Below are 16179 nucleotides of genomic sequence, written 5' to 3'. Positions count from 1 at the left end.
CTTGGTAAGTCGTTATAGTTGGAGGACCCATTTCGTTAAAATTTCGATTGATGAATTATTTTAGCTATTTGATTTTGTTTAGTTCGAGTCAGCTGGGGCTTGTTCCAAGGGATCTCTAGTTAGAAGTAGAGGCTTGTCCAGCTGGATTTCTATTTTTAGATTTAAAGAGTTGGTTTTGAAGATTATCCAAGTTATGACCTTCAGTTAAGACACTTGTTCAGTTATTTGAAGATTTCACATGTTGAGTTTATCTTTATTATGAGTTTCTAAGTTGTTTGATGGCTTAAGGGTTAGCTTGGTATTTTGCAGAAATTTTGATTTTTGTTGAGTCACCACTTAATTTTGAAAAGCAATTAAAAAAACCTTTATACAATACTTTAAATGATTCAAAATACAAAAATTATTTAAATTTGAAGATTCTGAGTAAACGGTTCCTATTAATGTTTCAAGAAGGTTTTTAAGGCACTTAAAACGTTCGCTAACTTATGGTTATCCGGACTATTTGAAAACATCTTTTGACTAACTTCAAAAAAGATTGATTTGTTGAAAAGTGATTGATTTTTTTTTTTTTGGAAAAAGAATTATGTAAAATAGATTTGGAAGACATAGTAGGGATTTAACCAAGTCTAAACAAATGAAAAGAAAATAAGCACATAAAAAGGGGAAAGGGAGGAGGAAGTAAAAGAATTAGGCCGTTGGGCCCAAATCAACAAAACCTGTCCTAATTTAATTGTGCTTTCAACCTATTTTCACCTGTCCTAATATAGTTTTCGAGTCTTTTGGCCCAAAACCCGCTTCACCTATATTAAATTTACAACTTTGGCTTCGAGGCCCAAATGAATGAATAATGAAATAAAGAAATAAGACAAGAAATAAATTAATACATGAGACAACAATAAATAAACAGACAAACAAATAAATGAGACTTTCAAGTCTCTTCGCCACTTTGTCAATGGGTTTCTACCCATTTCTTCCTCTTCATTCCTTGTATCCGTAAGCCATGTGATTGTCTTTTTGGGCCTTCGAAGTTGACTCAGGATAGATGGGCCTTATTGGCCAACATTGATTATACAATAATGGGAAAGAGTTCATTTGGACTCGAATGCGGATTCATGCAAAAAAAGGTACAAACAATTAATACACGTTTGTATATACATATGATAAATTAGTAACTAATTATATTGAATTAATTTTTTTTTTAAATGATGATTCATGAAATTTAAGAAAAACATATATACCAATCAAAGAAGATCCAAATTAATGAAAAAGATAAAGGTAAAAATAGCAAATTCTCATGATTTCGAGCGACTAAAGTTAAACAATATTATTTTAAGGCTACATCAAAATTTGGTAGAGTAAGGACATGAACTGGACAGCTAAAAATATTGGTGAATAGACAAGGGAGAGGGGTTGTTAACAAGTGAGAACACAAGCAAACAAAGAACAAATAAATTTGTATGCCAAAAGAATCTCATATCATAAGAGTTATTACCTTGAACAAACATGCAATGGATTAACCGTAGGTTAATAAAACTTGAACAAAACCATGAATTCTAATCACAACAAATAATATTTAAACTACTAATGCGATGGGTGAAAGGACTACAATATGTTGTGTTGTGATCAATATGATTACCAAAGAAAAAAAATTCAACGAAACAAGCTGCATTAGTCAAGCAGGCTTTCAAACTTTTTATCCAAACTTTCAATTAAGCGTTAAGATTACATGAAAATGGAACTTATCAAGCAAAAAAAAAGCTGGTGATAATAAACAAAACTTAAGACATCTGGATGAAACTAATTAGTTAAATTTTGATCCCATCAAGAAACTAAAACTGAAATCAGTAGCAGATAAGTGAAAACCAAAGAGGAATAAAACCACAAAATCTTTTAAATAATCAGGAATAAGAAGGAAAAATTAAAGAAAAGGATCCATTTATATGAAAACAATATTAGACAAAATTTGAGACTACACAAGATATCAAAATGTATTATTTTCCTTTTACACATCTAGGCTACAATAATATCAACACACTCAAACCGCGACCTCAACAACATTATTACGATACCAATAGAATGTTAACAACATTCAATGTATAGAGATGACCAAACAATTGTGAGTGAAACAAATCAAGAATATACTATGAGATACTTCTTCAAGACACACTTTTTCAATCAAGTAGTTAAACAAAAGGTGGTATAGAGATCGACTCAATCAATTTTCGATCAATAAGTTATTTTACATTCGAGCAGGAAAAGATGATAGAGAAATCATTTTTAAGAGATTATACTTTAGCAAGATAAACAGCAGGAAAAAATATCACTAAAAACACATTATGACACATATTTTTCAGCAGCTTATAAACAACACAAAAGAGATTATAACTATAGTAATATCGCAACAAGAATATCATCACAACTATACTTATGGCCTTCGAGGCCTATACAACAAGAAATCCTAGAATACAACAACTATGATTACTAAACTACGGAGAAAGGATGAAGAATAAAACAATGACGATTAAAAGTAAAGGTGTCTACCTTGTTCAGGGCAACAAAATGGAACTTGAACTGTTATCGGAATCTCCTCGCCACCACCGGAAGCCAAGATTAAATCCAAAATTGACTAAGAGAAGTTTTAATTGTAATTTCCTTTTCCTCAAAATATTTTGAATTTTTTTCCTCTAAGTACGTTTTTCTTTTTTCTCCTCCCCTCTTTTTTCAACAAAAATGGCAAGATAGGAAAAGCTTTAGGGTCTAGTTTTTGATTCCCATCGAGGTGGGATGGGAAATTAGATAGAAATTCAAGGAGAAGATTTCAAAATTTCAAAATTGGATTAATATCCACCATCCACCTATGTACGAATAAGATGATGGTGAGATATTGTACCATTATGAGAGATAGTTGGACAGTTTCTAGGCTCTTCTAGAAGTGGACAACTCATCAACCGCACATAAATAATGATTTTAGATCTGTGTCGGTTGTCGATGGATGATGCAACATTTATCGTAGATTCGGGTTAGAAGGTCTAGTGTGGTTCACCGTTTATGATGGGCATTGGAGTAGGTTAATTCAAAGATTGCTGGTTGAAATTATCATTGTTGTCGATGTTTGTTGTCGATGATATTGGGTTCTGTTGCTTGTTAATCTGATAAAAAGGAAGGGAATATTTGGGTCGGGTCGGTTATATTGTTGGGTTGGTGTTATTTACCGAAGTTGTTGTTATTGTTGGGCTGCTTTTATGGCCCAAAAATGGAGAAGGTTAAAGGATTTTGGGGTTAATTTAAATGTAACACCCAATAAAGGTTTAGGATTTAGCCAAATTCAATTACTATTTTGACCAAATTGAAAATTAAATTGGTCAATTTGCATTGCAATTGTGGCCAATTTAATTTTTATTATGGTCAAATTTAATAAATTGACTAAATTAAATCCAAATTCGATATGAATTAAATCCTCGTTTAATCCCGAATTTTTTGATTTAATAAAATAAAATACATATTTATCCAAATAAATTATTTTGAGAGTAAATTATATTTAAATCAAAACTTTATCCATTCGAATTAATTTTCAAGCTTGATCAGTAAAAGTCTAATTTTGATAAAAATGTAAATTTAAGTAACAAAATTTTTACAATTTAGCATGTGTAAATACGAAAACATATAATCATCAATTAATTGATAAAATTAACCCTAAAAAATATTTATAACGCATTTATTCGGATGAAATGAATATTTTAATTTTATTAAAAATTAAAGAAACTCAGGGTTAAATTTAGTCATGGAGAACAAAAATTAGATGCAACAATTTCCTCCTCTCTTTGGTTAGGGTGGATGTAAGTATCCCTGGGCAAAGGGAGATTGGCGTTCTTAATTTTTGTCCGACCATAAATTCGAATTTGGAAGACGTTGACTTTTGCACGAGTTTCATGGATTTATGGACAGACCTTGGTATCAGTTTTTCTATATATCTCAGGTTACAAGAGAATTCAAGCCACTTCTAGTTCATAAATCTTGATTTAAAGAACGATTTTCAAAAATTCACAAGCTATTTTGGTTTTTTGAGTTTTTGATAAAACTGAAAAGCCGTAGAATAAAGGGATTTGGGGGGAGGTTGGAATGAAGTTGTGTTTTCTACATAGATCCCAGCCTACATATCCTCGAGACTCAGGGAATCAGACTACACTTAGTTTGACTCAATCAGTAGAAAAGACAGTCTTTTATTTCAGACGATCTTTGGATCGAGATGAGTAATGAGTTGATAGAGTTATGGAAAAGAGGTTTGTAACCTATTAACCATGAATGTGGAGCTCTTCATATCCATAGGTAAGAACTTACCTGGATATAATTTTTAAAACTCTAGGTGTCTTATCACTCGAATTTGAAAGAAAGAGAGGTTTACCCTCGACACGATCTTAGAAATATCCCAAAGGTGAAGTTGAAACCAGAATATCCTAAAATTCCCACATACCTTATGATAGGAGTGTGGTTTGATGGTGGTGGCGATCATCCTTTAGCTTGCGTCCAAAGAGTTTGATGTCCCTTTTTGGACTATGTCCCATTTTGATACTAAGAAAGAATTTCACATTGTGTTGCATCCTATTTGGAGTCGTCCACACCTGTGGTTTTGATTTGAGATTTTCATTCTCTCGGATGCTCTCAGCAATGTCTCAAACAAAAATCATTAGTGCTAAACATAATTCATGAAAGAGGTATATAGTCTTTACTATATCTCCACGTGAGTTGTCGCCTGAAAAGTGAAGTCATCCTTTCATGTACCTTTTTGGTAGGAAATAACTTGCAAGAACAGATAAAATAACCCTCTTGGTTGTTGCATAATTATTTCATTTATCAGTTTAATGTGTCTTTAAAGTGGGGTGGCTCTCTTGGACACTGATGATACTTTATACAGAATGGTCCCTGCAACCGTGTAATCTTATGCTGATGTGGCAACCTCTTTGGTCACCTCCACTTATTGCCAATGATTCTTTGCATATGATCTCAGGTAAGTCTTACACATCTTTTGTATCAGTACAACTTATAAATTTCCCTTAAATTGACAGTCTTTAGATAATCTTGTACATTATTTGATGTTGGATATGAGGCAACTTACAGATATCCTTTGAATTGCTAGCCTTTAGGTAATCCTGCACATTATCCAACCTTGGATAAGAGATGGCTTACATATATCCCTCCAATCGATAGTTCTCAGGTATTTCTGCACATCATCCGACCTTGGATACAATATGACTTATAGATATGTCTCAAATTGCTAGTCGTTGGGTAATCCTGCACATAATCGATCTTTGAGATGATGCGTCTTATAGAAAATCCTTGAACTTATCAATTTGACGATCTCGCATATTCTTCGGTAAGGATTTAGTTGTGACTTACGAATAACTTTTGAATTATCAATTTTTATGTAACCTTGCATACTATCCGGTTAGGATGTTATTGCGGCTTACGAATAACCTATGGGCTATCAACTCATAGGTAATCTTGCACACTATCCTATTTCAAATAATATGACTTATAGATGACCCTCGGATTGTCAATTTCTAGGAAGTCTCATAGGTCGTTCGCTTTTAGATAGCGACTTAAAGACGTCCCTTTGAATCACATGCTTTTGATGCATTCAAATGCTGATTCATAAAATGATGATATATTCTCAATGTCAGTGTATACTATCTCGCATTTTAATAGATATTAGATGCTAATGATATCCTTGATGCCAACATTTATGTCTTGCATATCAATAGATATTGGATGCTGATGATATCCTCGATACCAGCATTTGTGTCTCGCGTGTCAATAGATATTAGATGCTGATAATATCCTCGACGCCAACATTTGTCTCTCACGTGTCAACAAATATTAGATACTGATGATATTCTCGACTCCAACGTTTGTGTCTCGCGTGTCAACTGATATTAGATGCTGATGATATCCTCGATGCTAATATTTGTGTCTCGTGTGTCAACAGATATTAGATACTGATAATATCCTCGACTCCAACATATTCTATCTCGCGTATTAATAGATATTAAATATAATGGCCCTTTCGATAATGAAATGATATGAAATGGTCCTCTTGGCAATGACATAAAATGAGCCTCTCAGTGATGATATGAAATGACGCTCTCGGCAATGGCATTAAATGGCCCTCTCGGCAATGATATGAAATGGCCCTCTTGACAATGATATGAAATAGCCCTCTCAGCAATGATATGAAATGGCTTTCTCGGTAGTGGCATGAAATGGACCTCTCAACAATGGCATGAAATGGCCCTCTCGGTAATGGCATAAAATGATCCGCTCGATAATGATATGAAATAGCTCTCTCGTTAGTGGCATGAAATGGCCCTCTCGGTGATAATATGAAAGGGCCCTTTCGGCAATGGCAGGAAATGGCCCTCTCGGCAATAGGATGAAATGGACCTCTCGACAATGATATAAAATGGCCCTATAGACAGTGATATGAAATGGCCCTCTCGGAAGTGATATGAAATGGCCCTATCGACGATGATATGAAATGGCTCTCTCAGCAATGGCATGAAAAGGACCTCTCGGCAATAATATAAAAGAATGATATGAAATGGCCCTATCAGCAGTGGCATGAAATGGCCCTTTAGGAAGTAAGATGATATGAAATGGCCCTCTCAGCAGTGGCATGAAATGGCTCTCTAGGCAATGAGATGATATGAAATGGTTCTTTTGGTGATTTTAAAATAGTTTCACATGAGTTGGCTTGTCTGTGTTTTGCTTTCTATATGTACCTGTACTCAAGGTAGATAGTTAATAGACAAGATATTGCTCTTACTGGATAGTTTGATGATGAATACTGAGCATCATGATTTGAATGACTTATTCTGTAATTAATCTTTTCTTTTTGAAGAAACAATTAAATAGCAAATTCATTAGATGCAAGTAAATGGAGCAAAGTCCTTTTTTGGGGATTACTCAAATACCGTTTGCTTCTCTTTAAGGCAAATCTTGAGGATGACTTTCTGCTCTTCCTCCTATTGAGTGATCCTGTTGTATTTATTGTATCGACTCCCTTGAATGTACCTGTACTCAAGGTAAATATTTAGTATACATAAAGTCACTTTTTCTAGCAACTATTTTTAGGAAAATTCTAAACTCAATATCCATAAATAAGATAAAGCGCCTTTGTTGGTCCTTCGTGATCTCAAGCAATGAGATAGACAATTCAAAAGGTCTTCAATCAATGGGTATTAAACCCATTTTTTAGGCTGCCCAAAAATACCTTTCATGAGCATTATATGCTCTGGTGTGGCTCGCAACTCTCTTGGGGATATTTTGAAAAAGACTTCCATTTTGTGTATTTATCCCTACATCCATAGAAAAATGATTAGTTTTGAGTCAAACTACTCTGTGTTAACCTCCTTCGATCCCTGGTTTGCTCCTCACCATATTTTGGGTGCACCATCATGTTGTGACCTCCACCCTGACTCTTTGTTCCAATAGATATCTAGGCAATTACTAAATAAAAGATTTGTATTAATTTTTGAAAATAGTCTTATTTTTAGAAACTAGTTTCAAAACTTCTGTAAAAGATTTAGAAAATCTCTGCCAGTCATGTCATGTACTATCTCAACGAACATCTTTCTCTTAGTTTTAACTGTATCTAATGTTTGATAGAGGAATTTCAGGGATTCACCATCATCACTGAGGGTTCTTATCAAAAGTTCTGTCATAGTCGAAGGTTTAGTCTACCTAGCCTTAATTGCAACTATTGACTTCTAAAGCTGGACTTTGACCTCTGGTGCCGGGGAATTTGAAATATATTCTAATGTTTAGTGAAAATTTTAAGCCCGCCTTCAAAATTTCTGCCCCAGTTTAAAGTTGTTTGATATGATATCAACTTGAGAGAATCCGGAGTTTTTGTTGGTCTTCATTCTCTTTGTTAGATAATGATCTTCCTCTTGTAAATTTTTGAGATACCTTCTTAAAAATTCTGCCCCAGTTTCTATTTTCTGGGGTTATATGACCGAGCCATTGGGGCGCCTACGTATCTCGTTGAAGTAGGAATCAGGACAAATGTAGTTCAGGACCACGCTAGGGATATATATAAAATTCTAATGGGTTGATCGAAGCTGACATAGGTCGCCTACGTATCTCATTTTTGAGAATTCAGGTCATCACGTAGTTCATGCATAAAAAGGGATAAATTTTCCTAAGGGATTGACCGAAGCTGACATAGGCCGCCTATGTATCCCTTTCTTGGGAATTTAGGTCAAATATAGCTCGTACATAAAAGGAAAGGATAAATTTCCTAAGGGGTTGACTGAAGCTGACATAGTCCGCCTAGATATTCCTTGCTTGGGAATCCAGGTCAAACATAGTTCGTACATAAAAAGAAAGGATAAATTTTCCTAAGGGGTTGACTGAAGCCAACATAGACCGCCTACGTATCCTTTGCTTGGGAATTCAGGTCAAACATAGTTCGTACATAAAAGAAAAGTATAAATTTTTCTAAGGGGTTGACCGAAGCCAACATAGGCCGCCTACGTATCCTTTGCTTGAGAATTCAAGTCAAACATAGTTTGCACATAAAAGGAAAGGATAAATTTTCCTAAAGGGTTGACCAAAGACGACATAGGCCGCCTACGTATCCCTTGCTTGGGAATTCAGGTCAAACATAGTTCGTACATAAACTCATAATGGCCCTAAAATACTCTTATCCATCTTACTAGGATATAAATAAGCACTTCTATGGATGACATGACGTTTGCATTGCGTTTGTCTTGACAGAACAAAGGATCAAATGTCCAATTCCCTTAGTCATCGCTTTCCTAGTTAACCCCCATAGTTTCCTCTAGATTAGGCTTCATTGATTCTCGAACTCTTTGACTCTTTTGTTGATATTCTAGGGTTATCATTATCTTTCTTCTTGACATGACATAACAATGGCAGTTTTTAAGTAATTGTTATACGACGAGCGATGAGTCATGAGTGGAGTGAAGGTCCAATTCAATAATATTTCCTCCAATTAATCTTTCATGATCCCGGTTGTCTTGAAAAATTCTTCCCTTACATTTTTACTTATTTCATCCTTAAGAACATTGCTTATAGGTTTGAAAAATGATTGGCAGAGTCCAATTTTACTACTAGTCATTTTTCTTTTCCTATAACAAAGCTATAGTCAAGAATGGGATCTCTTATTTATGTTGATCTGGTGAAGTAGGGTCATTTTGTGCCAACACTGAGTAGTTTCTATTACCTGCAAAGTAAAAATAACTCAAAGGTTGACATGTTAGATTCTGTTAGTAATAAGCAAAGCAAGATGATAAGGTAGGAAGTAAACATATAGAGTTGTTTCTCATCTCATGGGAATTGATCCATGAAGTAACGATGACTCGAGAATTTCAATGAACAAAATTTTACTCAATGATATGAATAGGTGGAATTTATCAGGAAGGCTCAACTTTTCTACTTTCTGACCTTATTACTTCTTTCAAAAAAAGTGGAGGACGAAAGAGCTTTTAAAGACATGGGCTAGGATAGAAGGCTGCCTACGTATCTCACGGAGGAGAAATCAGGCCCTACGTATTTTAAAACTATAATGGCTTTTTTTAATTCTAAAGTCAACTTTCCTAAAATGATAGCGATCATTTTGGAAGTTTTAAGAATAACTGCGGACTTTTCTGAGAAACTTCGGAGACTTGGAGTATGTTTGGTCAGGTTTTTGTATAGTGGGGTATATTTCTGCCTAGAGATGCTCTATGGAAAATGGGATTGGATCAATTATCCTTTGATTCGAATCAACATAGCACTTATAAGCACATAAACAATTATATAATACAAGCATATTGTAATAAACATGCATCCTAATTGGGGTGACCTTTTTGAGCCGAGGGTTTAGGCCTAACGAATTTTGAAGAAAATAAACGCCTTTTTAAAGCCAATCCATTATCTCCCAAAAACTTTATAGGTATATATAAATGGCATAAATGCCTACAAACGTTGCACAAAAGGGTTATAATCTTTAGGGGAAGGAAAAATAACATGAGAAGAAGAATAATGTCCCCCACAGGGGATAGGAAATACTAGTTCCTAAATGCTCTTCTATCGGCCTTTGTCCTCTTATCTTTGTCCACTTCTTTTCATTGGCAACATCTGTTTATGATCAAGAGATTTCCGTATCACTATGCTCTAGATGAGATGAAAAAATAAATTATAAAATTTTGTGTATAATATTTTATTGTTTATACACAAGTTTTTTATCATTTTTATTTTACTTTTCTACCAATTTACTCAAATAGTTTTATCTATAAATTCAAAAAAAAAAAAAAATCTAACTACTACATGATTCAATATATGTTTTGGAGAAAGTAAAACATTCAAACTTACAAATAAAGAAAAAATTCATATAAATCAAATAAATAATTTTTTTATATTGAGTAATGGAGAATTAGCTAGCTATTATTTTAAAAAAAAATTCAAAACTATAGCTATATATGTGTGTGTGTGTGTATGTATGTATTATTTTAAAAAAAAATTCAAAACTATAGCTATATATGTGTGTGTGTGTGTATGTATGTATGTATATATAACTTTATTTTACTACTATATATAAGAGAGAATGTAAGATTTTAGTAGTCCTCGCATTAAATTTTTTTTAATCATTTTATCCCTAATTTAAATTTTAATTACTCTACAAATAGTCATTCATTTTGATAAATTTGAACAATTATATGAGCTTATTAAATGCTACAATAGTGATGAGTAATGGAAAAATGATAGTGACACTATAAAAACTATTTATACAATCAAGTTCAAAATTGATGCAAAGATTTATTGTTTTTCTATTATGTAGAAATGTTTATTAATCGTACTTTAGATTTTCATATTTCCTAACAAATTTATCATGAACATAAATTTTTATTTTTCCTAAAAAATTTATCATGGACAAGTTATTAAAGTATGTTGACATTCCCTTTCTAACTTAATACATGCTTAATTATTAAATAAAAAAATTTATATTTACCTAAAAATATTTGAAAATTTAATTTTTTTTAAAATAAAATTGGACTCTCCAAATATTAATGATACTAAATAATGAAAAAATAAGAGTAATTCTTTTTCACATTTTTTGATGATGAATTTTTTGGACAAAAAATGCGATTATCAATATTTTATGGAATTTAGAACAAAATAAGTAATTTAAAATAAAATATTATAGCTTCATAAACATTTAAGAAATATCAACATAACTTTCTTAACATAGATTTATAGGAAAAAGAAACTAATAAAGTTGAAAAAATTTAGTAACTTTTTAATTTCTTTTGTATGATTTAATATGAAGGAAAATAATTAATCTAAATATTGTGAAAGGTATTTTAGAAAACTGTAATACCCCGGGAAATTTTTTGTTGAAATTTTGTGCGTAAACGTGTTGGGTTCTATCTTCTAGAATGAACTATAAATTTTTCGTGCGGAATGTCTTAGATTATGACTCACCATTGCATAGAGTATCGAATAAGCTTTCCAACTATATGTGGATCATCCAAAACGGGCATCCGAGCGACGAGTTATGAACATTCCGATCGAACCATGAATAGTAGTGAACAGTAAAACATGCAGGAAAAAGTACTGAGGCCTGGCGTATTTTTGCTCAACCTTTAAACGATCATAACTCCTTTTACATAATGATCTGGGTGATCTACTATATATCAATGGAAAGCTCTGCGAGTTCTCTTTCCGATGAAATTGGTTTCATCCAATTTGTCTATTGTAGAAAAAAGTTATGGTCGATCTACTTCAGCCTATCAAAAGTGAATTTTTGGGTCAACTTCAAACGATCATAAATCCTTGTACGCAATGATCTGAGTGAGATACTATATATCAATGGAAATATATGAGAGTCTTCTTTCTAATGAAATTGGTTTCATCCAATTTAGATATTGGAGTAAAACGTTATGGTTGATCTACTTTAGACTATCAAAACAGTCCACCAAAGAATAGATTCAAGAATTATTTGATTTTTAAGGGCGTTTTGGTCATTCCCCCTCACCTAAAATCCGTTCAAATCCTATATTAAATCCTATTAGAAGCATTATATGTTATATTTCATCAAATTCCCTCAAAAAGAAAATCCTAATCTCCTACATCCAACTTCAAGAACCTCCAAAGTTCACCATTAATTCTGCAAATTTATTCAAGATTCCAAGTTCCTAGTTCAAGAACTCCAAGAACCATCATTCAAAGGCACGATTAACATCTCAAAAACGAGTATCGATCTAAAGTTCATCATTCAAGGTATGTGGGGGTTTTCAACAAGAACTCTTTTTTGTTCTTGTGCCCAAAAGTAATTTTCTTTACAAAGGCATGATTTTTATTTGATTTTTATGAATTTGAAGCATGAACCCATATCTTATGATGATTATTATTTTTGAAAGATAAATTTACATGTGTGAAGATATAAATCATGAATCTTGAACGATATTTATCATGATTTTGATATTTGGGTCGTGAATTCCAATTGGAAATTGTGTTTTTTTCATAGAAAGTGTGTGTTATAAGCATGTTGATGTTGAATATTTGAGATATTTTGAATGATTTGACCTTTTGGTCTTAATGGAGTTGTTTTGAACTCGAGTGTGAAAGAAATCCACAACGTGGTTGATTTTGATAGATGGGAAGTATGATGGATCCCAATGTATATTTATATATTACTAAAATTGTTTTATTGTGGATTGTCTTTGAAATGATCTGAGTTAAGTCCGGGAGAAATCTTTAGCACCGAGTGGGAGGTATAAAGCGACCTTACTTCCCTAGAACTATGTGACCCCGTAGGAGTAAACCTGAGGCTGATTTATATAGTGATCATTAGTTTGTGTGGATTTTATATCGATAGTCCTACTCCGGTGGCAAGGATATGACGGCTCTCCCCAACGTAGGTTGTACGTTGGACTCCATGTAGCTCACATGGTTTATGTCGGTTATAGGATCTCCCAGTGTGTGTGTGTTTCCTTGTGTCTATGGTGAATGTTGAAGTGATTTTAAAGTAGAATTGTGAAAGTTATTCTTTCGAAAGATTTAAATGATATTTACATTATGATAATTGATATTCTTGATGAACTGAAAGTGATTGACAATTTATATGATGACTCACATGTGTTATTGTACTTATTTCATCCTCTCATGATTATGATGATTTTCTTTGGGCTATGTGAGTCTTTCATACATCCTGCATATTTCTTATAAATATTTATAGTTATGATGTTTATACAAATGCATACACCCCCATATACTCGATTCTTTTCCATGGTACTGACCCACATCTTCGGATGTGGATTACATTTTCTTGAAATATAGGTTCAGGTGCTCAGTTCCAGGTTCGACAGTGATTCTTCGGGCATGTTATTCTACATCATCTATTGTACTGAGTCCTCATGTTCCAAGGATGTGATGTCTGATGTTTGTTTCACAGAATCGTTTACATTTGATAACTGAGTATGAGTCAGTTGGGGCATGTCTCAATGACTCGCTGGTTTTATTGATTTTCTTAGAGGCTTGTCAGACTAGTATAGATGTTGGGAGTTAACTAATAAGTCATATTTTGTTATCTTTTTGAAATTCTTTTATCCTTGGATGATGATTACTCTGTTGATATTTGAGGTTTATTTATGGAAACCCCGTTGATTTGTGTTGAACGGAATGAAAATGGCTAAAAGGGTTAGCTTGGGGCTACTCATAGCCTCAATCACCATGTGACATTTCGGGACCCATTTTCTGGGGCATTACAAACTTGGTATCAGAGCCTAAGGTTTTAAGGTGTCCTAGGGAGTATGACAAGCCACGTTAAGTAGAGTCTTGATCATCGGTGTGTAGCACACCACATCTATGAGCAAGAGGCTATAAGACATTTTAGAAAAAAGTGTGATTCTTTCTTTCAGAAGTCTATCGTGCTTAAAGTGTCTCTCTCTGCTATTGATTCATGCTCTACTCTTTCAGAAATATGCCTCCACGTCAAGCGAGAAGAAATAATGATGGTCTAAAACCTCAACCCGCTGACCCATTGAATGAAAATGTGTCTCATGCTAAATTTCGGGCAGTCTTTCAGGCGTTGGCCCAAGCTGTTACTGCAAATGTTCAGGCCAACCTGGCCCCGGCTCCACAGCAGCAGGGAGGTAATTCAGCTGCTGCCAGGATCCGTGACTTCATGTGGATGAATCCATCAAAATTCTATGGGTCTAAGTCTGATGAGGATCCACGGTTATTTTTAGAGGAGGTGCAGAAGGTTACTCAGGTAATGCATGTATCTGAGGAACATAGTGTGGAGTTGGCTATGTATAGGTTGAAAGAGTTCCAGGATACATTCCTGGATAAGTTTTTCCCTTTAGAGATAAGGTAGGCGAAGGTAGAAGAGTTTATGAACCTGCAACAGGGCTCTATGACTGTTAGGGAGTACTGTATAAAGTTCAATCAGTTGACCAAGTATGCTCCTGACTTAGTGGCTGATAATCGAGCTAGTATGAGTAAGTTTATGACTGGAGTGTCTAGTTATGTGGTTAAGGAGTGTAGGTCTGCTATGCTGAATAGTGAGATGAATCTTTCTAGGTTGATGAATCATGACTAATAGATTGAGGCAGACAAGATTAAGGAGAGAGATAGAATGAGAAGGAATAAGAGAGCTAGGTCTGAGCAGCATGGATAGGGTCAGACTAGATAGCAGGGAAGGATTTGCCCTTAGTATTAGGATCATTCGTCTATGCCAGCACCATCATCTGCTAGTGCTCCCGTGCCTAGAGGTAGGCAGGAGCAAGGTAGCAGGTCAATGCATCCAGGTCACAGTACAGTGTTGGCAGTAAGCCAAATTGTCCCCTGTGTCCTAAGTGTGGTAGGGCTCATTCAGGTAAGTGTTCGAGTGAGAAGAGGGGTTGTTTTCGGTGTGGTCACATAGGTCACAGAGTTAGAGATTGTCCTCAGACCCAGACTCAGACTGTTAGTGCTCCAGTTCCAGCGACTCACCCAGCCCTAGCTCAGGGCGCCTCTTCTAGCAATGCTAGCGGGCAGCACCAAAATAAATTCTATGCTTTACCGTCCTGCCAGGAACAGGAAGACTCTCCCGATGTTATTACTGGTATGCTTCATATATTTTAGTTTGATGTGTATGCTTTGTTGGATCCTGGATCCAGTTTCTCACATGTTACACCTTTGATTGCTGTGAATTTTGAAATGAGTCCTGAGATTATTCCTGAGCCTATCCTAGTTTCTACTCCAGTGGGTGATTTGATTGTTGCCCAGAAAGTGTATAAAAAGTGTCCTGTTACCGTTCTTCATAGAGTCTTATTGGCTGATCTGATTGAGTTAGGCATGGTAGATTTTGATGTGATTCTGGGTATGGACTGGCTGTATTCTTCTTATACCTCTATTGATTGTCGGACCCGAGTGGTTAAGTTTCAGTTTTTGGGTGCATTCATGTTTGAGTGGTCTGGGAATTCTGTGTCACCTAAGAGTTATTTTATCTCTTACCTCAAAGCTAAAAACCTTATTTCCAAGGGGTGTATTTACCATTTGGTTAGAGTCAAAGACACTAAGTGTGAGACTCCAACTCTCCAGTCTGTTAACGTCGCAATGAGTTTTCTGATGTCTTTTCGGATGATCTCCCAGGGATACCTCCTAATAGAGAGATAGAGTTTGGGATTGACCTTCTTCCCGATACTCAGCCTATTTCTATTTCTCCTTACCGTATGGCCCCTGCAGAACTTAAGAAGTTGAAAGAGCAACTCAAAGATCTACTAGGTAAGGGTTTCATAAGGCCCAGTGTTTCTCCTTAGGGTGAACCTTTGTTGTTTATGAGAAAGAAAGATGGGTCTTTGCGTATGTGCATTGATTACCGCTAACTAAATAAAGTCACCATAAAAAATAAGTACCCCCTTCCGAGAATAGATGATTTGTTTGACCAATTGTAAGGTGCAAGTTATTTCTCAAAGATAGACCTTCGTTCTGGCTATCATCAATTTAAAGTTAGGGAGTGTGACATCCCGAAAACAGCTTTCCGAACTCGTTATGGCCATTTTGAGTTTCTTGTTATATTTTTCGGGTTAACTAATGCCCCAAAAGCTTTCATAGACCTCATGAATCGAGTATTCAGATCATATCTGGATATGTTTGTCATAGTGTTCATCGATGATATACTGGTGTACTCCC

The sequence above is a fragment of the Capsicum annuum genome, chromosome 7 (assembly GCF_002878395.1).
Source record: "Capsicum annuum cultivar UCD-10X-F1 chromosome 7, UCD10Xv1.1, whole genome shotgun sequence".
Lineage (NCBI taxonomy): Eukaryota > Viridiplantae > Streptophyta > Magnoliopsida > Solanales > Solanaceae > Capsicum > Capsicum annuum.
The sequence above is the reverse complement of the archived record's forward strand: the minus strand, read 5'-3'. Positions refer to the sequence as shown.